Genomic DNA, 25,951 nt, shown 5'->3' with positions numbered 1-25,951 from the left:
GGGGAACATGAGTCTGAAGATAGACACCTCTATAAAAAAGTCATGATCTTTTTCCCAGGTACTGCATCTGAAAAAATGTTATATGAAGCCCATTGACTAAGGAGATGTGAGTTCCAGGAAGAAGGATGCTAAAACAATGCCACAAATAAGAGCTGCAAATATTCTCCTAGTCCTGTTGCAGAACCTATGGTATTGGAGATGTCATTAGTGGGTAATGATGCACTGTGGAGTTTATAAGCTCTAGTGGGAAAATTACAACACAGGTCGCTGGCTATGCCATCTGCAGCAGAGGTTTATTTGCCTTCTGAAAAACAGTTCTTGCTATGTTACTGAGCCCTGGTAGGCACAGACTATTGTCCGTGGAGTAACAAGTGGCCATGCATTAAGAATGATCCATCATAAATTAGATTCGGATGGAGTCACCAATTCATAAAGTTAAAAGATCTCATCAGCATTTCTTTTACTCTAAGATGGAAATGGTACATCCTGATCAGAAAAAGAGGGCTTGAGTATGATATATATGCTGGTAGCTCAAATCATCATGTCATCAACAACCATTGCACAGTCCCCCACCCCCAGCTTACCTCTTATTATTGCCTAATGGGGGCTCCCCTAAGACCAGTTGAAAAGGGAAGAAAAGCCATAGTCTTTTGGATGGATAAATTTGACATGTGGGTGAGCTTTGAAAATTGATGGTGGCTGTATTACAGTCATATTCAGGGGTGACTTTGAAACACAATGGAGAGGGAAATCCTTCCTAATGGGTGGCACTTCAAGCAATGCACTAAGTTATCTACTTTGCAAGAGAAACAAAAGTGTCCTCAAGTAAAAACATACAAATTTTTGGGCAAAGATCAATGGTCTAAGGTTAGAAAAGAAAATGATTAGAGTACCAATGTCAGGGAAGTATGGAGTAGAAATATGTGGGAGAACACGGGGGAGAAGACACAAAATTGCAGATGTCAATGCTAGTAAGAAATCATCCACTATTGCAAAGGTACTGAATGATCAAATAGACAAAATGATTTAGCCAATGGCTTTAGACAGTTTTTGTCATTGATCTCTCCACAACTGGCGTGAAGGGTTTATGAACAGATGGGTCACAATGGAAGAAATGGGAGCTACACATTAGCTCTATGGCATGTAATGCCATTTAACCAAGCCTGATCCAGTCACAGCCTCCTCTGAATGTTCAACTTTCTAACAACAGACGCCAAGTGGACACTTATTGACAATTCAATCACACTGATGTTGTTCTCTTCTGGAAGGACAAGAAGTTCGCCTCAGAGGGACACATGATAATTATGGGTAATACTTAGGACTTTGACTTTTCTTCCCACAAAACTTTAGTATACACCACTATCTAAAGTCTCACAAAAAGTCAGATCAACAGATTATGAAATCTCATAACATCCAACAAGGGGAACTATTTCATAATAAGTGTGAAGTGAGCCACTCATTGAATCACATGCCATACCATCCAGAGGCAGATGGCGTCATAGAATGCTGGAGTAGAACTCTAATGGCACTGCTGGAGCCACTTTGATGGCAATACTGTGCAAAAATGGATTTCTATACCTCAGGACACAAAATATTCATTACATCAGAGGTCTAATTAGGAAGAATACATGACCAAAGAACCAGGAGGTAGGAAAGGAGCAGCACCACTATTCATCTTCCATTACTCCCAGTTATTGACTTGGGACTTTGTGCTTTCCATTAGAGGTCCAAGTCTGTAAAGGGAGCAGACTTTGTCAAGGGAACAGCAGAGGTCCCATTAAACTACAAGTACAGCTGTCACCTGAGCATTCTTTGTATCTAGAAACCAATAGGTGAGAAGAGGTGTCATTATCTTGGCAGGAGTAATTGACCCTGATGTCCAGAATGAAATAAGGCTGCTTTTATCATGAGAGGCCAGAGAATATGTGTGGGATTCATATGATCCAGTTGGATGCCTTGTGGTAGCCTGTTGTTCAGTTTTAATGGTGACTAGGCATGTGCAGCAATCCTTGTTTGTTCTGATCACCTAGGGTTCAGATCTATCAAGATGGGCATTTGGGCCACATCATTGGGTAAGCTAGCAGGATTTTGAGACTAACTCAGATACAGGGTTATAATTTATTCTCCCAACCTTCCTATTTAAAAACTTTTTTTTCAGGACAAGAGGCCCACAAGAATGAGGGACTGCTTTCTGAAATGCTTGGAGAGACTCATTGAGACAAAAAGGGTGGAGCGTGGTAGTCATGGAAGTTCACCATGCAGATATCCCTACAAGAGGACCTGCTGCAAAAATAGTTGGTAAATAGCCTCCAGTTGCTACAATTTTGAGATCCACTACAGTGTTCATGTAAATCCCATGTTCATCCTGGGCTGCCTCTAGCTCGTAACTGAGCACGTCAGAGCTTTCAAAGCTGGGCAGTTTCTGCCTGACACAGCACCCTGTTGATGGTCAAACCTCACTTCAGGACTACATTTCTCTCCCTACCCAGGTTTCCTTGCTTCCTTCACTCCCTTCAGAGATGCCAGACTTACATCAGAAACTGAAGGCTTTTCCTGCTCCTTCTCCCCCTCATAATCCTCTTCAGGCTTTCCTTCCAGTAAATCATGTACATATCTAATTCTGCCTTGGAATCTGCTTTGCACAGGATTCAAACTGACGAATCAGATAATACCTATGGATGCTCTCATCATTGTGACTAAAACTAAGCATTCTAACATGTTATAGAAATTGTTCACATCTTAGGCCACTTTCTCATACTTCTTAACTATGGAGCCATGAATATTTTTGGGTGCACGTAGGTATGATTATGTAAACAAAAGGAAATAAGTATCTCATTAAATAATTATGTTTATTCATTTGAAATAAGAGAGTATTCATCTATACTTCAAATATTTACATCATTTGTTATAGAATTAAAGAGAAGTCAGTTGAAATATAATGTTTTATATTTCATAATATATCATTTTTCTGCTTAAAAGAAAAAAGTGAGCCAACATGGTAGTGCACTCCCAGAGATTTGGGAGACTGAGGCAGGAATATTGCAAGTTCCAGATCAACCTTAGCAATTTATCAAGGCCCTAAGAACTTAGCAAGACCCTGTCTCAAAATAAAACATTTTAAAAAGGGCTGGGAGTGTTGCTCAGTGGGTAAGCGCCCCTGGATACTGAGAGAGAGAGAGTGAGAGAGAGAGAGAAACAGAATTTTTAATGTGGATAAAATCATCTTCAAAGGCAAATACTTGTAGGTATTATTTTATTGTAGGTCCAAAGGGTGGGTTGGTGGAACTTCTACTGTTTCTTATCTAACAGCTGCAGTAATCTGTGATAATGAATTGAAATAAATTGTCATACCAAGAAATTACAGCTAAATTTATACCAGTAGCAACAGAGAAAATACAAGGAGTATTAACAATACTGACCCCATCATTTTCGCATTTGCCTAAGAAGAATGAAGAATTTAAGTAACTGTATGTTAACTTTGGATTTACATATACATATTTTTTAGATCACAATTTCTTTAGGAACTTTTTAATCTGCTTGTAAAGGATATATATTTTAAACATCTGATTAAGAAAGAAAATGCAAACAGTTGTTTCTTTTCAAGATAATGTTTGTATCATGCTGAGTTGTTTTCTTTAGAAAAATGTGACATGTGTTTGGGTGGCATTTCCATACATCCTCTTGTCAAGTACTATGCCTATTACTGCAGCCACAGTTGAGTAGACATGAACACTGAGCTATATTACCTGATCTTTCACTTTGTGGTCAGAGCTGTTTCTAGTCCTCATTTCCCTTTCTTCAGCTTCTTTTGGAGTTCCAACTGACTACCTAAGTTTACCTCAGTACATTCAGTTGTACAAGAAAGAATATAGCTATTCTTTGTCATTTATTTTTGGGAGGGAGCCTCTAAATCCTTGGATTTCTCAAGTGATAGTAGTATCTTTGTTATTTATGGTAGTCACAGTGGCCCACATCAGAGTTTATGCCAATGAGATAATTCATGAAAAACTTCTAATTGAGATGAGTCAGGATGGGAACTGACCAAGTCAGAAAGACCATTCCAGTGTTTAGAGGTTTGACATTTTGAGCCATGTGGTACCAGCCAGAGAAAGGGGCTGGAGATCGAATTAAGCTTTGTGACAGAGGATTCAATCAATCATGCTAATACAATGAAAAATTCTGCATAATGAAGCTCAGTCCAGGTTTTTGGTTGGTTATATGCAGATGTACTAAGAGAATCATCCATTCTCAAGATGTAGAAACTTCATGTTTGGAATCTTCTAGATCTCGTTCTGTGACTTTCTTTACATAGCTGGTCCTGATTTTTATCTTTCATATAACAAAATGGAATGTAAACATAGTGCTTTTCTGAATTCTGGGAGTTGTTCTAGTGAATTCTAAACCTGAAGCCTGTATCCTTAACCTAACTTTGACATAAGCTCAAGTTTGACTTGAGTTGTTAGCATCAGGAATGCATTGCATACTCTTTAAATTCTAAAGCATAATCATTCTTTCGTAAAACCAACTATCTTATCTGCCGAATTTCCTATTTCTCACATTATCAGTCCCATTTCTTCTTTCTATATAAACCTTTCAGGCAAATCCCTCAGTTTATGTCCACGATCATGTGTGTAACTATTTTGCCTGGACTGTTTCAACTGGCTTATCTTCATTGAATCTATTCTGTATTTCTGAGCCAAATTAATCTCTTACCCTCCCTGCATACTCAAATATCTTTTTCAGAGATGTCTGTTTATAGTCCACAATAATATCTCTGAAGTAGTAGTTACTCATTTATTTGTTAAATAAATGTCTTCCTGATGTCCAAATTCCATATCACCAAGGAACTCAAGTTGGCCCCACACATCTCTTCAACCCTATTTGTTTTACATATATATTTTGCTAAAAACCAATTACTTATCAGCAGCAGAATCATTATTACTGCTGAACAATGAGAATCCATCCCCATTCTCTTGAACAAACTGTGCATTTCTAAAATTCTGTTTCCTGCTTCGTTTGCCTATATTCCAAATCTTCTTAGAGTCATTTTGGACTTCCCATTTTCTCAAAATTCTCTCACCTATGAATTTTTGTAGCACATATTGTATGCATATTATATGTACTACATACAGTTCTCATTAACTCCTTGTCTAAACCACCTTGAGTTTTAATTTACTTTTTATTCTTCCAGGTCATTTTGAGAACTATACCATGGACTTTTGAAAATGGGCCAATACAATTTTTAGGATCTCAAGGATTAACACATGTAAAAGGTGCATAAGCCTCTGTTTTGCTGTAGGTTTTCTTTTATTCTATTTAATTAGCAAGAACAGTCAACTGAACTCTAAAAATAATAAGGTAGGAAAAAACACTATAACTACTAATTCTGAAGGGGTTCTAATCAATCAGAGGTTAAATGTCTTTAAAATTTTAAAGATCATATTGTCTATATTATCCTGCTTATTGCCACAATAACAAAACTGACATTAATTTGTTATTCTTCAATAAGTCATGTGAGATTTTTTTCACTTAATTGTTCTAATCCAAACTTTTCTCACTTATATTTCCAAAGACAATTATTTCCACCATAGAAACAAGAAAAAACACATGTCAGGATAATGGGGTTGTCTTCACTATTTCCAAGCAGGGAAGGCATCATGTCTCAAACATTTAAGAAATATGATACAGTCTGGTAGCTTTGTAATCATTAATTTGGCATATTTTCTTACTACTAATACACCCATAAGTAATGGAAGACTGACTATTGTCATTCTGTAAGTTTACCATTTTGTGGCAAAGAAGAAGAACACGACTCAATAATTATTTAATAGACACATACCTTGGGCAGAAATGTCCTTTGTAAGAAAAAAACACAAGCTTTCCCAACAATCAAATCCTGAAAATAGCAGCAGGGAATTTACTAAGTCTTTCGGGCAAATGGTTCTGGGGCATTACATCTACATTTGTTTTAAAGATGTTTATATGTTCTGGACTTGACCAATCAATAATAATACTGAAAGAGTAGAATGTTATAAAGCTGAATTTTAAAGTGCAGAGCATCTAATCTGTGAATAGAGATAAATGTGTTTGAAAATAAAGATGAAGTGAATAGCGAAAATTTACTTCTCTGAAAAGCTTTATCTGATAAATTTCAAATTTCCTTCTGAGAGACCACATTATTTTTACTTACTGTCAATGGAAATACATTTTTACAGATCTTGCTTTGTCAAATATAATCTTGCAGTTATTCTATATTCCTACACCTGAGTTAGTGGTTTCTCTCAAATAGTACTTTCAATCATTTACAGGTTTGTGGGTCAATACATATTTTAAAATGCTCAGTAGAAAAATTTTAAATTAACTCCTATACACTCAAAGGGATAGCAAAACTATGTACTGATATAATAGTCTATAAAAAGACACAGTGACTGAAAATGTAATGATTATTTTCTTACTCTTGCCTCTTACATTAGTTATTATATTGAATTTACAAGAAATCAGAATAATAGAAATGGAGACATGTACATATTTAAAACACTATTTATTTAAAAATTTTACAGTTGTATGATAGGGCCTGATAACTGAAGATCACAGGTGAATGGAGGTTACTTCTGTTTGAGCCAATGAATACTTTTTGCAGGTAAAAAACAGGTGAATGATGCCTTTGTGGTGAAGACCCTACTCCAACCACTGGAGGTTCCAATGTCTTCCACAGTGAGCAGGATTGTTTTTAGAAGAAAGTACCTGAAACCAAATGAGATGTACATAGATTGAGAACAGCTTCTTGGGCATTTCTCACATGAAATGAAGGCTATGTTAGTACACCAGTGTGGATGTCCAGATGCCTGAACTGAGGCAGCACAGGATAGCTGCACATGGAGTGGGGCTTCTATCTCTTAAAACCCCTTAGAGACAAGGTGACAGTGGCAAGAGTGGTGAGCAGGGACTAGATTTCATCCTGTCACCAAGGGGGAGAAGCTTGAGCTCAAATATGGGACATGTAAACTATCCCAAAGAAGCTATCTTAGAGTTTGGTGCATATTTTTAGAGCTGAGGTGAGTGGTGAACCCTTGTGTTAGGATTCTGCATACAATTCCCATTTGTCTCTCTTAAGTCTGTGGCTTTTGAGACTCAGGAGGGAGAGACAGGTTTGCTTTGGAAACAAATTGCTTTAAAACTCAGGTTGGAATTCTAAAGTTACATCTCTCTCTTTCATTTGTGAACATCTGATCATTTCCAAAGAAGTTCAATTTTGATCAAAAGCTTTAGAAGTGGGAAATAAGATAAAGAAGGAGAAAAAGGAAAAGCAGCACATTACCTACAAGAGATATATAATTTTTAGCATCAGACATACCTTACTTAAGCCAGGTCTGGTGGTGCATGCCTTTAATCCGGGTGGCTCAGGAGGCTGAGGCAAGAGGATCACAAGTTCAAGGACAGCCTGGGCAATTTAGTGAGACCCTGTCTCAAAATAAAATAATAACGACTGATAATGTGGTTCAATGATAAAGCACACCTGGATCCAATCCCGAGTACCAAACAAAACAAAAAGAAACAAAAAAGAAAAAAGAAAAAAGAAAGCAAGAAAGAAAAGAAATCTTACTTAGTTCAGGAACAGCCATTCATTCAATATTCATTCTAAGAGCATTTCCTAGATGACAGAACAATGTTAGGTATCTGAGTAACAAGGACAATAGGATTGGTTTCTGCCTCAAAGAAACTAACATTCTAATGGGAGTCACAGAAGAATAAGCAAAAATAATAATACGGTATGTTACATTCTCTTAATGTGTTTGCTAGAAGGACTATGAGGGGGAAGGGCGAGGATGAAGGGTCAGAAGATATTTTCAAAAAAGTAGCATCTAAGTCTAAATATCAGATCTATATGATTGTAAGTTTGTATGTGTAAATGGCTCTCTATTGAATTATGTCCGGTAATTGTATCTGTGGTCTTCAAACGTAAGTTAGTACTGGCTTTGGAATGTCACTGAGAACTCTGGCTTGATTGATAGGGGAGATGGTTTAAGTTTTTAAGCTAGGAGCTACAATACAGCAAATCTTTCTAGACTTTCTGTCAGCAGTGCAATGAGAAGAAAGGGGATTGAAGGTAGGGTGGTAAATTAGGAGTTTGTTTTGTTCAAAACTGAAGTGTGTGGCAATGGAGACCTGAATCCAGGGTGATCTTGGTGAAAGCTCAGCGTGTTACAATGTGAATCTGGACTCAAAGTTTGTCTCAAATGTTTTTTCCTCAGAATGGTCTTTTGAATGAAACTAGAAAAGAAGGCTCTAAACCAGTCAGCAAGAACACCCAACAGATAACTGGTTCAGACTATGTATGAAACTCTCCTGAGGTGTAAATATAGTTGTGAAAGTGACATAGAAATAAATATAAACAGGGAAGAAAGTAAAAGTTGATTCTCTGATGAAGGTACTAGTGTTCACCTACATGCCCAGGTATTTCTTCGTTTACCAAAGGGACTGCTCTTCTTTTTTTTTTTTTTTTAATCGATGCCAGCAGACTTTAATTTTTCCACATGAATCAAACCACCCTCCCTTCCCCAAAATGAGAGTTACAAGGCAAGATATTAAGTAGAGGCCCTTTGATCAAGAATCCTTCCCAGAAGTAAGAGTGGAGAGGGTGGTCTCCATACTCTTAAGGATGGGAAATACATTCCTTCCTCCCATCCAACCACCCTCTTTCTTGGAATTACAAGATAACTATAGTGGAGAAACAGATAATCTGTTTAACTCTTTAGCAAAGGGCTGTTTGAAAGAGGAGTATAGTTAAGAGGTGCCAATAACAACAACTGATCACATGCAAACTTTACAGGTCATGCTGTATTCATTGTGCAGGTCTTCAACATAACATTGTGATAATAGGCAGCATGATAATTATGTCATCGTTAGAGTGAAAAAAAGTGGTAAATAAAAAGCTGGAAACATTCATTTGAAGTCAACCACTCATATTTTAAGTGGCTTAGCAGTACAAGGAAGGAAATTATTTTTCAGTGAAATAGAGCAAATAACTTATTACAAGAAGTTTCAAAAGAAAAAGGATTGTTATCTGAAATTTCAGATTTTTTAATGGGTTTTCCATGACTGGGGGCTTGTCTTCTTTGCATTTCACTTTCTCACTTATTGAGGAGCTGCTGCTGTTTTAATCAGCATTATTCAAGTTCTAAAACAAGACAGGAACAACTATGGGAAAGAGCTGGGATTAAATCTGAGCATAGCCAATATAAATTTGTATGTTAAAATAAATTTTAATATACCTAAATACTACTGTAATACCAAATAATCTTCAGAGGAGAGTGACATGTAGCATGTAGAACTGTCCTGGTCAGGAGGTAAAGAGGAAAGAAAATGATGAAAAAATTACCTTCCAGGCATTGTGCTAGGCACTTGATTAGAATAAAAATACATTTTGGATTAGAATATGCACACATCATAGTTTCTCATTTTAACTGAGAGGATTAACAGAATGGCATTAATTCATCCTAACAATAAGGCTATAACAGAAGCAATTTTGAAAAATAATTTCAAATTCACAAAGCAAAGGTTCAGATAAAATTAAAAACTTATAGGGAATTGGTTGCACATAGCATATTCTTGAGTATTTATATTTCATACCTTTGAAAAATGTAGCTCTGTTAATGCCCATGCTTTAGGTTCAGTTCTACAGAGATTGTCACTTTTGATCTCCTTGTTGTTCAAAAATACTTTCCTGACAGGGACATTTGAACATTTCTCTCAAGGATAAATCACCTCAAATTCATCACTGCCACAGAAAATTAACAAAGGCAATATCCTGTAGATCTCAGGTCACAATAATTGTCTCTATACTTTTGGAGGGCAGTGTGCAATTACACAAATATAAATGAAAACCAATATTCTCCCTTCCTTAAACATCCTAATTTATCTCTCTCAGTTATCTTTTCTGAAGTATTCATGATTTGAGTAAAAAAAAAAAAAGCAGTAACAGTCTACTTATACCAAAATAAATTACCCTTTGATATCCAGTATAGCAACCTAGCATTTGAGAAAAACAGAACTTCACAAAGGCTTAATATATTCAGAATTTGACAAAGTGTGACCTATTTATTGAAGCAGAAAATGCACCACAGGTTTTTCGGTGTTTCTTTCTTTCTCTTTTTTATTCTAGAAACAGATAAATCATAGTTACCAATGAAAGAAAATAACTACTTCTAGACTTACTTATCCAGAGAAAAAGAGGAAAAGAAATAGAGGAGGGAAAACACAGGAATTCTGACTCAGAAAGAGACTCCTAAGATATAAAATGTGGTGGATTTTCAAAGATTTCCTACCAATGTCAAAATATGAAAAATTTTGATGAATTTATGTAAAAGGAAATAGTAATTACTGTAGATCTGTCCCATAATATATGGGACAGTTTATGGAAGACACATGTCTGTGTTGCCATTTTTCATAGGAAACATTATCTTTGTCAGAATTTTAAATATACTTGAAAAGGGAAAAATAACACTATTTTACAAAATCCTCGCTCTGATTCAGGCATTCTCCTGGGTGCTCTTCTTTATGGTAGCACTTTTTACATGTGCCTGTTTAATTTTCTCTCCTTTACTAGACTACAAAAAAAAAGAGGAAAAACCACTGGCGAACATGGACAATTCCTTATAAAATGAGTATATAATAAAACAACAACATCCAGGAACAGTGGGACACTCCTGTAATCCCAGTGGCTTGGGAGGCTGAGGAAGGAGGCTCGCAAGTTTAAAAACAGTCTTAGCAACTTAGTGAGGCCTTAAGCAAGATAGTGAGATCCTGTCTCTAAATGAGATATAAAAAGGGCTGGGGATGTGCTCAGTGGTTAAGCATCACAGGGTTCAATCCCTGGTACCAAACAAACAAACAAATAAAACCAATAAAATGATATACTGCACATTTCAGAAAGAAATGATAAGCAGTGATAAATATATTTTTAAAATATTTTTTAGTTGTAGATGGACACAATACCTTTATTTTATATTTATGAGGTACTGAGGGTCAAACCCAGTGTCTCACATGCACTAGGCAAGTGCTCTACCACTGAGATACAGCCCTAGCCCCACAATGACAAATATTTGAGGAGATAGAAAATGTTTTACCTGACCTAAATATTATACAATGTATACATGTATCAAAACATCATATGACTCCACATATACAAGTTTAATGTTTTTATGTATTAGTTTAAAATATATTTAACTTAAATGAAAAAGTAAATTAAGATTTGAAAAGATATTTTTAAAAGTGTCAATGACCTACTGCATGTTGTGATGAAGGACTTTTATGTCGCAAAACAACAAAGAGTACACGTGAATGTATGGATGAGATACCTTTATGGTACTTGTGTTTTAAATAGAACAATATTTTTACTATGTTTAAATCTTCTTAAAGTTCTTTCATAAAAGGACTTAAATGAAAGAAAATTCACTGATACCATTTAACAGTTTTGCAAAGTACCAAAATAGCATGTCATTGTAATTAATATAATTAATCTTACTTAAAAATTTCCATAGGGTGACCATTATACTAATTAAGTAAAACAATGACTACAAGATTTTGTTCAACCACAGTTTTAGATTTTATACCACTCCATGCTTTAAGTCAAATTGGGACTGAAATTGAGTTTTCTAACAATCTAAGTGTTTTTTCTTTTATTTAGTTCAATATACATTTAAAATTATATAGAAGCATTAAAAAAGTCTTTCAAATGAAGTTTCTGTATTCATCAACTATCTCTCCCAATGGCAGAGATCAGATGTGGCTAGAATGACTTGTGTCCACAATGCTGCAGATCAAATTAAGGGGAAAAAATTGGTAATAGCTTTTGGGACCCTTGAAAACCACTTCCAGTCTAAAGCCACAAGGGCAAAAATGATCAATAATAGTAGCCATTTGGATTCATTCATTTCTTTTAATGAACACACTCACAAGCTCACTAAAAGCATTCTTGCAGGACTGGGATAGATTTCAATTCTCTGGTGACTGACAAAAATAGAGCCTTTGATAGAACTGGGAGGGGGCTGCATTGTTCTCGCCTGTCTTTCTCCTGCCCTCATCTTTAGACCCTGATGCTGTTTAACTCAGCAACATATGGCATTTTGGTACAGACTGACAAGCAGTTGATCTGCAACTAATAGCTAAATTCTCCACATGGTTCTTGATATAATTTATTTTAGGAAAGCATCCAAATACTGTGGATAGGTTTAAAATATGTAAAATCTGGTAAATGTAAGGATAAAGGACTAGAAAAAAAACCTGGGTTCTAAATATTTTATTAATATTCAATAGGATCATTTTCATTTCTGTAGACATTGCCCTAGTTCAAGTAAGCATTAATTTGCATCTAGTAAAGTGTCATTTATACTGTGGATACTTAAAAATTGCTTTTGATAAATGAACAACATCTAGATTATTATTATGGCAGCCTCTTGTCTCACTCAAGTTTGCAATTATTATCTATTTTATAACTAACTTCTAGAAAAACTCTTGATTTTCTACCATACTTAATTCCCTATTTATGAAACTCAAGTTTTTAATTTAACAAAAATCAAAATTTCTGTGCCTGAAGTTAATCTTTCCCCACTAATGTCCCTAGGTTCTCATTTCTTAGTCTCTAGTTGATCTCTTATTACTTAATTTCTTCTACATCTTTCAAAAAGTACATTTCAATTGTATGATGTCTACTAAATATAGTTGTAATCTACAAATGCAAGTTTTAAAAATTTCTAAAATAAATACACTAGTCATCTATAAACAGAATAAAAGGTCTCCATGGTTCAAAAAATATTCCTCTCTTGTATCTAAGTAAGTGGTGACTTAGGCAATAATGGAAGAAGATGTGGGGATAAAGGGAAGGTGATGATTATCTGGGCCTCTTTCTTTGAGAGTTGCTTCTTTATCTCCCTATTTTTAATATGTTATCTATACAAGAGAGGTTTTAGTGTTCAAAGGGATAGTATATCTTTTCAGAGTAAATTAACGGTATTGTTACTGACCATTGAGTTAATTTACTTAACTGTATGTTTTAATGGAGGTTCTCAGGGGTTCTACTCTAGCTATATATCACACAGATGGACTTACATCTTGCCCTAATATTTCATACAGCAAATGGGGAAATGCAGTTATAAACTTAGATTGAAACTCTTAAAAGTATGGGAGAGATAGGGAGACTTTCAAATGTCTGCTTCTGTGGTGACAACCCAAAAATATGGACAAATTTTAATTTCAGAAATCTTCATTCATCAGGTAAGTAGTGAACACCTTTTCTATCCCAGAGCATAGAATTTAACTTGAATATTTACCTTCAACAAGATTATTCAAAAGTCTGGATTCATAGTGTCTATATCACTGGAGTGTTATTGTTCGGAATAAAACCATCTTTGGCCTTACCATTTCACAGTATTGGCCATAACTTTCCACTTGCTGGAGTCCCAGAAAATATGGGCACATCTGCCAATCAGCTGTATCAAGAAGTGTTCACTCTGAGAAAACAATGCCAACAACAATTTATGAGATCAAACATAGAAGCATATTATAGAATTCCTTACTTGTTCTTCCTCTCTTATCTTCATTCTGAGATATACATATCCCCAAATACATTATAAGTTTCTGCCAAAGTATGTCCTTAACTGAATCCCATACCTCAAATGGACTTTCTCTTATTGATCAATCATTCCATCCAAAAATACCACATTAACATTCCAAAATAATTCTTTATGCACTTCACTTATATGTTCAAATGGCATCTCTATGAAACTTAAAAAAATACTCCTTATTTTTTATTCAAAGACCTCAATAATTTGATCGCTTTTTATTGTATCAGGCATTTTTTTTAAAACTAACCACCTCCCAAATTTTAAATGCCATATGATTCCTGAGCATAATTTATATTTACCCACTGCCTTCCCATATTGAGTTTAGCTACTTTCTCATTGTATTCTCTTTTTCCTGAAAGCTTTTCTCCTCTCCACTTAGTCACATCAGGACCCACACCTCTATCAGCTGTCCTTGATTTTTGTCCTGGAAGATGTCCTCATTAGCAAAGTGCACATAGGACTTTCCATCTAATCCAGTGGTTCAAAATGGCAGGTAATTTGTCCCCATGGAACATTTAAAAATATCTGGAGACATTCTGGTTCTCAGAATTGAGGAGGTGAGGTCTCCTACCACTAAGAATTATCAAGAAATAGCTAATTGAAAATATCCATAGTATTACTGTTGAGAAACCCTAAACTAATCCAGCTGATTTTCTTTCTTTATTTCAATCCTGCCCATAATTTTACTTCCATACCTATGTGCTTAATCATCTACATTAGAATACAAGCCTCTGGAATACTACTACCACATCTTATTTAGAGTTTTGTCCTCTGCAAAACCTAGCACAAATTCTGGCATATGTGGGCACCCAATAACATGAAAAAAATCTATAATGATATTGAATATCCTGTTCACCATTTATTAAAGAAAGAGCATACAGAAAGAAGATACTTACCAATAAAACAACTAAGTTCAATATTTTCTTTGATACCTTTGATGATTTAGTAGTCATGTGAAAATCTTTTACTAATTAAACTCAATAAGTATTATTCTGGTGAAAAGAATTTGTGGGTTAATATATATTTACAATTGGTAGTAAACAGACATATTACAAACTTCACTGCGTTTTCATAATAGATGAAAAGTTTAGAGTTTGAGGTTTGCATAACTAGTATCCCTATCTTTACTAGGGCTATCATCTCCCATCTCTGATATGTTAAATTTGTTGAGTTGTTTTTTACTGTTATATCATTTTGCTTTATGAAGGTTTCTCAGCTACTGTGTAGTAGGTGTTGGTTAAATCAGTTCTAATTTGCCCTCCTTTAAATGGAGAATCTTGGTTATTGGACAAAATATAACATCAAATTATCTTGCCAATTTGCTATAAATATTTGAAAATGATGCTATTGGAGTACATCAACTGTTTTTAAAGTTCCCTTATGAAATGAGCTGGTGTTTTGCTTGCTAATGAACTATCTATGTTTACATAATGTGCACAGTCTCCCATATAAGGAAAAATGAATGGAGTTAGTTATTTTCTGTTCTTGAGGACAATGGTCAAGCTATTTAGCCTGACATTTAATGTACTCACAAACCTGTCCCTACTTATCTTTTAGATATAGCCTTCATAAATGTTCTTTCACTGAATGATTTTTATTAATCCCTTACAGATATCTCTCTTTCCCCACTTCTCATATTTATGTCTTTTTTCCTCCAAGGTTTTCAATCATAGAATGAACTTTCTCTTTTTTTAAATAATGTTACTGTATTTTTATACCTTTATTTAATTTATTTATATGTGGTGTTGAGGATTGAACCCAGTGCCTCATACATGCTCGGCAAATGCTCTACCACTGAGCAAAAACCCCAGCCCTGAACTTTCTCTTTTTATCCCATACCAAACAAACTTCTTGAACTGCTGGTCAGTCTAACACATCTATCTTACCTAGTAACTTTAACAACTGACTGCCCTCATCTTCTAAAGCATACCTCTGCTTTTAAAACCATAGTATCATACCATGAAAGTTATATTGCCACTATTCGTCACCATAGTTGTGCATTTTTAATTTTCCTTTTCCTCCAGATTACAGTCATCTTTGAGTCACACTTAGCACCTAGTACAATGTCCTATACGTAGTAATTACTCAGGATGCTTTCACTGAATAATGTTGAGTGAGTTATAGTTTTGTTTTATAAGTAGAAAAGTGTGACAGCCTATGAAATAAAATTTGTTTTTCCAGTAAATAAATGTCGAGAAAAATTAGGAGAGGACTATTAGAGACATAAAAACCAAATGACAAAAATCATAATATATTATAGATAGGGTAGCCAAAAAAGGATGTGTGAATCTTCTTTGGATCCTGATTTGAACAAACCAAACATAAAGCAATATCTGTGACACAGCTGGCAACATGTGTGCATGGGATACATGATATATAATATTAAGGATTTATGCTATAACAAAGGAATGCTTGTTATGACAAAAATAGTTCTTATCAGAGATACATTCACAATTATTTTCAAATAACACATTTGATATTTGCTGTATAATATTCAATTGAAAAATATAAGGGATAATAAAAAGCTGCAAACATTTGGAAAATATTATTTACTGAAGAAGAATGAAGGGTATATGTTGTTACATTACTCATAATATCAGTGTAGGTCTAAATATTTCTGTGAAAGTTTAAAATACATAAACTGCTGTAGGAGAATCATTTTTAAGTCATTCTTACAGAGGGAGAATAAATAGTCATTTAAGATATCAAGTTCAAGAGATTCTTGTGACTTGAATAGATTTTCAGTTTACACTATGTAAACCAATACTCAGAATCAATTCATCACTCAAAAATATTCCATTGGTTGCACAATGTCCTTTGTATATCACAGAAGACTGTTGAGTGTTTAGCCAGTCTGACTTTTTACATGTCATTATTATTCATAAGTGTCTAACTTGAAGGGGGTTAGTGTCAACACAATAGATGGTCATTTATCCATAATGATATACCCTCTTGAGAATGACTAACAGCCATGTTTAAAAAATTCTGTGTGTTTGTGTGTGTGTGTGTGTGTGTGTGTGTGTGTGTGTGCTAGCTGGATTGCATCTACTCATCCTCAGCATCATGGAAGAGAAATGTGAAGAAAATCTTCCTTTAACAGACATGCCAGGGATCAGGTCACTTTAGATAGAAATTGTGGACATGATCAAGTAGCAAACACTAAAGACAGATGATAGTCAAAGACAGAGAACAGATGAACTGGTGATTTGAACTTTAGACTTCTTTACTGCCAAGTGTTTCTCACATACTTGTTCTTGTCTTCCCATTTTCGGTGCCACTTTCCTAGACAAGCTCTTCTTTGTGACTCCTTCAGTTGAGTCAAAGCCTCTTACCTTGGTTAACTCCATTAACATGCTCAAAAAGAATAAAATCTGAATTATATTATTGTGCCTAATATATCATTATGGAAATATAACCTCCAAAGAAGTTCTCTAACTCTCCCAATGTCTTCTCCTGTTTTGTTTTGTTTTAGTGTCAGGGATTAAACTCAGGGGCACGTAACCACTGAGCCACATCCCCAGCCCTTTTTATTTTTTATTTTGAGACAGGTCTTGCTAAGTTGCTTAAGTCCTCACTTAGTTGCTTAGGCTGGCCTGGAACTTGTGATCCTTCTGCCTCAGGCTCCCAAGTCGCTGGATTACAGGCATGCACCACCATGCCCAGCTCCTCCCAGCATTCAGCCAACATTATGCCCTTCCTTCCATTGTTAGAGGTGTACCTCCATTTTCCTGTGGATTACTTCAATAACTTCCTTATTGGTCTTCTCACTTTGGATTTTTTTTTTCTCTCAACATTCACTATAGGAAGTTTCCAGGTTAGGCTTCCTAAAATATTGCATTCATCACACCACTCCCATATTCAAAAACCTTAACTAGCTCATCATTGCCCATCTGATAAAGTCCATTCTTATTCCCTTAGTATTCCAGATCTCACAAATCTGTCCAGGGTCTATCTACAATCTAATTGTGACTTCATTTAAGCATTGTAAATCAACTGAACCAATTGCACTATTCTGAAAATACACTTTGGGGTCTTCATTTTTTGATCGATGATATTCCTATTAATTTAACTGTCATTATCAAACATTTCTACTTGAGATATCCTCAGTTCTTCCTTTCATTGTCCCTTAGCATGAAGACTTCTCTAGTCTTGGTCAGAACTAGCCTTTCTGTAACTTTCTATAGTCTTCATGGGTATCTTTCTTGAATATTTTTCTAATGGGTATTATAATATGCTATGAATTTCATTTCTCCAATCAACCATAAGCTACTTGAGAACACAACTTTTTGTGTCATCTTGTACCTCTGGCACAGTGGTTTGTGCTTTGGAAATGTTTAGTAAATATTGTCTGAAGGTCTGACAGAATACTAACAGTTCTAAGCAAAGTGAGTTTGAGATTCAGGCAAAGAAAGTGTTCTCACAAATTTTAAAAAAATATGACTTTAAAATTTCAATTTTGAAATTATCATCAGTTAATCAGGTTAATTATAATTTAATTGGTCCAAGGATATTCTTTGCATTGTCACATTGAATCCCCTCAATCATATAATTTTTTAGATAAGGAAACTGAAACTTGGAAATATTAGATAATTTGTCCATATGTGGTCTGAGATTCAAATTCATGTCTGCTGGAAGATAACCCTCACCACTTACTTTATTATTTAATGTGTCTGAGAAGTCCCAAAGTTTTGAAGGGACACATCAGGATATCAAAAAATTCAAAACAGATGGTATTTCCTTTCTCCATTTCAAGAACAAGTTTCTCTTTTGTTTTATGCAGTGAAATTATTTATTTTTAGCTTGAATACCTAGAAGTCAGAGCATTCACTTTCTTTTTCATCATTCCTTTATTACCTATTTCACACAAATTATTTGCTTGAATGTATTTAAATATATACTCTTCACTTAATCTAACAAGAATAAATTTTAAACAAAAATTAAAAGTTGCATCTTACCCAATGTAGACACAATTAGTCTATATGCCTATTTCAACACTGCCAATATTTTCTAACGTATAGGTTCTAACTTGCTTCTGTAACTGTTCTCATAACCCATTTCTCTCATAAGGAAATCAACTTCATTACTTGAGAGGCTCATTTCCTACTTGCTCCAAATATTTTTAGTTCATTACAGAAAAATTTCCCCTTTGAATAAGTTAGTTATGAGAATATTTAAAATGTAATTTAAAATTGCATTTTAAATTTTATTTGGGAAATGCATGGCTTTCCAAGGTGGCCACTTAAGATGATTCATTTGCATATGTAAATTATGATACATGTGCATGTGTTCATATATACGTATTTTCCCATATGTGTGGGAATACACGTTTTATTTCCTAGTTACAGCTCATGTCATAAATATCAGATAGCTACTATATATCAGAAATTCTAAAAAGATTTTAAAAGAAAAATTTCTTCTGGGGAGAAAGAGAGAGAGCAATGCTTGCGTGAAGGAAATGTGATATTTGAGTACTCCATGGAGCTTTTGGATAGGCAGCTGAATAATCTCAGGATATTCAAGGTTAGTCATTTCAGTGTTTCCTAGACCTTTATCCCCATAAGATGCTACTGTGTGCAGAAGCAGGTGAAGAAGGGATTGGTGATAAAATGCTTTGGGAGCATGATAGCACATTAAAGGCTCAGAAACATCTACAAGGAAAACATTTTCACTTTGTTTCCATCACATCTTAAAATGGATCACCCTTGTATTCTTTACACAACCTTTACTAACACTCCTCTATCCAGTTTAAGTAGAACCATGATATTTAGGCTCATCATTGTGATGGTGATATGTATGGTGCTACAGTATTATTTCACATACTCTTTCCAATAAGCATTTTTTTAGCCTTTAACAGTTTTCTGGTGTATTCAGTTTATCATTTACAAGAAGTATACCTGGCAAGTTTTTAAATCTCTGAGCATCATGTCAGCCTCCTTGTTTGTAAAATCAGGATAACATATTCATAAGGTTGTTGAAAAGATTAAGAATCAGTGGACACAAAAGTGTTCACTGCGATCACCTTATGGTGCGATCTTGGGCAATTCCCATAACTCAGCTAGAAAACATTAATATTTTCATACAGTGATAATCTTTGCTTGGGTAGTTTTGAGTTATAGGAATGTTATGTAAATGAGCACACAATGCTATAAATATTTTTTTTCCTACAATGATTACTAAATAAACTCCAGCAGCCTCAGGTGCCTTAAACCAGTTTGTGTCCAGAGCCTGTGGCTCTCAGATCCAGAGGAGTAGGCAGATGCCTCAAAGGCCATATTGCATAGTATGTGTCTGTCCCTCTGAGGATCACTACTTTTTCTCTCCTGTATTGATTTTTGTACATATAACAAAAATACATGAACTCCTTCTCACTTCTAGAGGATCATTTATTATATAAGAAAACAAATAATTACAAGGAAATTATTTTAGGTATGCCAAACAGAAAAGCACCTGTGAGTTGGCTATGTAGCCTAGAGACGGAACATGTCCCTACCTTGAGACTCTGGGTTCAATCTCCAGTACCAAAATGATAAACAAAAGGAAAAAAGAAAAAAAGAATAGTATTTGGTAATTGTGGAGAAATGCTACAATATATGTTCTCATTAAAGACAATTATTGTGGTTTCCTGAACTTATAAAGTCATGACAAATACAGTCTGTGATCTGGCCTTCGTGTATGTTAAAAAAAGTCCCCGAGTTTCTTGGCATCCACAACATCATCTTCACTTGTCAAAAAAAACACACTTCACTTCCTGTGCAACCAGAAAAGTTCATTAGTTACTTGAGCTTTTCTGTATCTAATTTTCTCCCATTTTTTATTGGTGCATTATAATTATACATAATAGCAGAATTTGTTAGTATATATCACACAGTATAACAATCTTTATAATTTGGTCTGTATCATTCCCCAGTATTTCCTCTTCCCTATATTCATTTTTTTAACAGGAAGTAATAGGTAAAAGATGAATACATATGCTTTTATTTAAATATGCAATCTATCATTTTTTAACCTTTATTTTTGTGATTCTAGGAATATAATTTAAAATTATTATGCAAGTGTTCTATAAATGATAAATCATAATGAAAATGTTTATTGATACCAATGACAATAAATTGACATGTAGGATTTTTCATATTTAGGTTTATAATTTTACTTGTTTTATATCTCAGATGAGGGACTGGCCTCTGTCAGTATTTTCACTAACAGATATCAAAAAGTTAAGTAGGCATGATGTTTATGTAAGGTAATATGTAATTATCTACAATTATACCTAATTATAGATAATTATGTAACTTTAATACAGAGCTCTAACATTTGTTAACCATTTGTCTCTGCCATAGAAATGAATTGTGACCCAGGATTTTAAAATATCAATTCTAAGATGCACTTATTAAATCTTTAAAATTTGGAATCAGGATAAATCTCTTAATCAATACCCAAAAATAATTGATTACTTATCTTTTATACCAAAAACATTTTCATTTAATATGCAACATATCTTATGACCAATTTTATGCCACAGTTAAATGATATGGAAGCTGTTGTGCTACTTTATGTCTATGACACTTTTGTGGATAGAAGTTTGTTACTCAGTTAGCTTCTATGATCTTGTATGCATCTCATTTGCTTGTTTTGCTATGAAGTATTTCTGAATTTTTTCTACCATAGTCATTAAATGCTATGATTGAGGTAACAGATGTTCTAATATTAGTTTCTGTGAAAGGCAATATTGTGAATTATGAACAATATCTTAGTCAAAAACAGGGAAGTAGTGACCTAACTCACAATATGCTTGGACCAATCTTGCTTCCTTAAATGAAGATCAGAGCACTGAAATCACACACACACACACACACACACACAAAGATTACTAATTAGGAACAAAAAAATCTCAGAAGTGACTCAAATTCAGATCTTATACAACTTGACCTAAAGTTTTTTCTTTATTTTAGATTTCTTCTAAAGAAGGAAAACCAAACTAATGTGACAATGTTATAAGCTAAACTTTATACTAGCCATTGGTATTAAGCCGTCCTGAATTTTTATGAAACTAACGGCCTTCCTAATTTCTTGAACTATTTCAGTATTAATCCATTATCTCCCTATATAGTTTCTATTGTACAATACACATGAGCCCAATATCCCAGGGTTTTCATCAGAGTAAGAGTATGCTCTAACTTCAGATGGAAAATAATCATTATGATATCAAGAGATGTCCTAACCATCCCCAGCCACCAGAATCCTCTCAAAACATTATCACTATCCTTTCCTGAATGCATCCTGATAAGGTCATCCAGTCAGTCAGGCAGGCAGAAAATATTTATTTAGTACTCAATATCAGGTGTTGTTCTAGTTAGATCTCTGGACCTTCAAGGAGAGCCTCATATGGAGAGAAATACCAGATACTGAAACATTATGGTAAAGCAATGCCACTGAAAGACCACAGGGACAGAGAGAGGCAGTCAGCAAGCATGGCTGGGAAAAGGAAGAGACTGGAGTGTGGCCTGAAACTGTATGTTTTTCCTTTTTACCAGATCTCAATTTTTTCAACTGTTCAAATTCAGTCCTAGGATACCCTGACCCCCACACTCCTTCTGAAGCAATATCATTGAATCATCAATTCACTATTTCTATGCTCATTGTTTCCAGAAAGTCATCTCCAGGGCAGATTATTTTCTTTGAGCTCCTAAAGGAGTTTGAGGAATTTTTGAGCCTGATCAAGAAAAAAATATGACCACGAGGTGGAGGAAATACACAGAACCTTTATCTGAGGGCTACTTTGGGAGGTGGAGGCCAGGTCAGAGAGCATCAAAGGGCAGTAGTGATTAGGTTTAGGTTTTGATAACTTGGGATTTATTCTAGCAGATGTGGAGTGAAGTGTTGTGGGGTATGCAAAACAGGTTGATTTTATATGGCTAAAAATATGCTTGCATAGCATATTTAAAAAATAAACTAATGCATGTGTAAAAATTTGATTTTTTTCCCCCTGGTTGACTCTTGAGTTAATGGGTTTCAGCCTGCAGCGAAGAAATGGCCTAAGGGTTGATGCACAGAAGCCATCTTTGGCTCATTTATATAACAGCTCCACATCAGTGTAATCAAATGACTATGTAACATTTCCATCAGCTATCACATAAGTATCATAAAATTAACCTGATCAAGACAGAACTCTTGGTATTTCCCCAGTTTTCCTCCTCAGTAGTAGAACTATCATCCAATACTTGAGGCAGAAACTCAGGGATCACACATGGTTTCTTTCCAATCCAAGCACCTCCCAATCATTTCTCCTGTCTAGTTCTCCAAATCTAAACTATAAAATTTTCTTACTTGGATTGCTCTGATATTCTGCTAGGTTGTGTTATTTTACTCAGATCCTCCTCCTTCCACAAGTTCTCCCTCCAGCAGCCACAGTTGTCCTTCAAAGCATGTATCAGAGCATGCCAGTTCCAATACCAGTCCCTCCAAGCTCTTCTCATGCCATCCTCCCTGGCTCACCAGGGTCCAGCGGCAGACTCAGTGACTTGCTCATGCTCCTTCCCACACCACAGCGTCTGCACTGATGTCCTCTCTGCCAGCAGTTGTTTTGCTCGCAGCAATTGGTGTTTCTTACTTTCTCAGGAAGGCCTCCTGTAACTGGTCTAACAACTCTCAATCTCCCCACTGCCCATTCCCATTTTTCTGTTTTAGTTTTTCATTTACTTCTGTCATAATTATTAACTCAATTTGTAGCTGGGATATATGTTTTGCTTATTGCTACAAACCCTCTTTAGACTCCAGGCTTCGTGAAAGGAGAGACTGTTTTTTTAACTGCTTTTTGTTTCATAGTTTTATGTTTCTTTGTATATCAGGTATCTAGTGCAGTGCCTGGCAATGTAATAGGATCTATCTAAATATTTGTTAAGTGAAATCATGCATACATTAGCAAAGAATGAAAAACATGGGGAAAGGCAGATGAGGTTTTTTTGTTTGCTTATTGCTTTTATAAGGGCAATAAAGATGTTATTTTTTATGCTTTTCAGTTGAGCAATATAAAAACTGAATAGTGCTTTTTTGATGAAGCAAAGGAATTTGAACATCTATGGGGAATGTGAATAGCCTTTGAATGAATATTTTGAAGACCTTTGAGCTAAATCAGTTGAGATTCCTTAGCAAGGCTGGAGTTACTTAAAAGTTCTCCAAATGTGTTTGGAACAAAGATGATGATACAAAAGTAGTATTCATTAGGTACTTAAATGACATCTGAAGAAACATTTTCTCTTAAGGGTAAGAATTAAGGGAAGAAAACTATCAAGAGGACAAAACAATATTTGAGAATCTGAATTTATACCATGCCTATTTACATTTCTAATGCATCTATGGCTATATTCTCATCTCACTCTTACTATTACTTGTGTATACATTATTCCTTTGCTCTCTTTATCCTTGCTTAGTCCGAGTGGGAATTTATCCATTCTGTATCAGCAGTAAATCTGTATTAATTTGGAGATGGTGACAAAAATAATTATATCAAGAATAAGAATATGACTGACGAACATTTATTATTACCTTTGTGCTTGGCATTATTATGAGGGCTTTATACATGTTCTAACTTATTTAATACTAAGAAGAATGCAGCTGAGTTAGGTTTTATGATCTCCATTTTACAAGGGAGGAAACAGAAGTGAAGCATGGTGACATGACTTGCCTACAAAGAAAGCAGTCTTTCTATCTGTGGACCAGGAGTTGGAACCAGACAGTCTGGGTCACCCCACACTCTACTGCACATTCCTGTAACTATGTTTCACTCTTTCCTCTCACCAGGATTTCTTATTCAGGAGAAAGGAGAGCATTTGCTATGGGTATATTCTAAAGGTATCAGGATTTAGCAGTAGAGAAGAAATAGATTGCAGCAGTAAGTATAGAGATGTTCAAATAGCTTTTTTGCTACACCATTTGGAAATCATTAACTTTCTAACTAAAATATTTATGGTCTTTTTTAGTGAATAGCACCAATAGTGAACAGCAGAGATTTCTTGCATTTCTTTTTTTTCTTTTCTAGGTACAAACAAACTGAGAAATATGGGAGCCTCTTTCTGGAATGAGACGGATTCTAAATTTTTTGGAGTAGAGAGAAAAAAAATGGGACTTCTTTTAGTTCTGGGCTCTACTTCTCTCCTTTCTATGTTTTTTGTTGAGTAAAATTTAAGATGTGATATACTTAATGATTGTTAAGAATTCTTTGCTTTCGTTGATTCACTCATTCACCTATTATTTATTCAATAAATATTTATGAGTACCTACTATGTGCCAGGATCCCTAGTAGGCTTGGTGTTTAGAGGTGAAGGAAGTTGAGGTAAAGAAAATCTGAGGATGGAAAGAGAAAATCAAAACAAAGTAAACACATGGCATATGCTCGTGCATATTGGTGTCTTTCATATGTTACTTAGTTTACATCTACTATTGTATTTTGCATATTTATATAATTTTTCTCTATTCACTTTATGTGCTTATTCTATACATACTTTCATAAGTATGCAATTATAAGTTGTATGAAGAAAATGAACAGATTTTGTGACAGAAAACCAATGATCAATGATGACAACTGTTAGAAGGACAAGGGTGGTTCCCAGGAAAAGGTAGCTTAGGAATATTCCTTGCACTAAAGGAAAGTAGATGGGGTCTTGAAGTTCCTGTGCTACCCAGTCTGACCTGCAGCATCTCTGGTCTAGAATAAGGAAACCACTCAGAACTGTGTCCTGTGTAGGTGGTCCAGTGCCTGTGGACCCAGCTGCAGGGTGAGCCCACAAGTATGTTCATTTAACAAGGAGCTAAAAATACCAGCACAGATATTGGTGAAATGTAGAAGACATTTAGCTCATAAGTCTATGCTGTGAACATGCTGTGAGGAGATATAAAAGAAAAAGTACCTCTGACCGCAGAGCTCTGAGTCTAATTGGGTAGAATAAACAGATGCATGAGAAACGACACCGGAGGCAATGGACCAAAGTGTGCAGAGAGAGCCATTATAAATGGGATAAACAGAGCACGGCTGAGCTCATCCTTTTTAAAGGAAATGAGTTAGAGACATGACATTTACTTAATTGATGGTAGAGGCAGCGAGAATATATTTAGATGGACACGAAAAATAAAGGCTTAAATTTAGGAAGACACACTCAGGAAAAGGATGCAACTTCTGGTGAAAAAGAACAAAAACAAGGTAAAGATTTGAGTTTATCCTAAACTTGCTAAAGTGCTACCATTCTTCATATTTGCCCGTTTCCCTTGTGTATCCCTGTTGTTCAACAAGGCCATCAGTATTTGAAAAGCAAGACATAAACACTAGGTTTGTTTTT

The 25,951-nt window shown here is 35.1% G+C and overlaps 2 long non-coding RNA genes across 2 annotated transcripts in view; one reads left to right on the top strand and one right to left on the bottom strand.

The window, feature by feature from the left end:
• The window catches only part of LOC306665335, an 811,245-nt gene that overhangs the window by 215,954 nt on the left and 569,340 nt on the right, over positions 1–25,951 (top strand). The window lies entirely within an intron of this gene.
• On the bottom strand, positions 6,566–16,206 carry LOC306665333. Its single transcript, XR_013764983.1, has 3 exons — positions 13,417–16,206; positions 7,355–7,461; positions 6,566–6,744 (listed from the first exon to the last, which is right to left on the bottom strand). It is a non-coding gene; the product is annotated as an uncharacterized lncRNA (long non-coding RNA).

Source organism: Sciurus vulgaris (genome assembly GCF_902686455.1).
Source record: "Sciurus vulgaris genome assembly, chromosome: 7".
NCBI classification, from domain to species: Eukaryota; Metazoa; Chordata; class Mammalia; order Rodentia; family Sciuridae; genus Sciurus; species Sciurus vulgaris.
The sequence above is the reverse complement of the archived record's forward strand: the minus strand, read 5'-3'. Positions and strand labels throughout refer to the sequence as shown.